Here is a 521-nt window from a genome sequence, read left to right on the forward strand (position 1 = left end):
TACTCATGTAGTGTTAGACACTTAGACTATACAAGTATCATGAGCCGGTCGACCAACAATCAAACAAGAACATGATCGGCCAAACAATGATACCGCATAGCTTTAATATCCACAACCCTTCACAAGCAATCCCTCAAACACATACAGGCCAACATCAGGCCTACACTAACAAAATACACACCAAGCCTAATCCGGTACCTAAACCAGACTTAGGACTTAATGTCAGAACCTGCAAACAAAGCAATCAACAACCACAACCACAACAATAATAGGATAGTAACTACCAATGACTCGATCTTACTCGTAACACCGTATATCGGTGCTACATTAACTCGAGGGTTCCATAACCCTCTACGACACACTAACACAACACTCTAACCTGGGCCCTAGTGATTTCGTGTTCATCCTCTCTATCGCCAATATCCTATCCCCCTACCACAGAGGCCAGAAGAAGGAACCTTCAACCGACCGCGACCCACAGTCCTTCGGGTCACCGCGCGACAGCCCACAGTCCTTCGGGT

Source organism: Brassica oleracea, chromosome C3 (genome assembly GCF_000695525.1).
Source record: "Brassica oleracea var. oleracea cultivar TO1000 chromosome C3, BOL, whole genome shotgun sequence".
In the NCBI taxonomy this organism is placed as follows: domain Eukaryota; kingdom Viridiplantae; phylum Streptophyta; class Magnoliopsida; order Brassicales; family Brassicaceae; genus Brassica; species Brassica oleracea.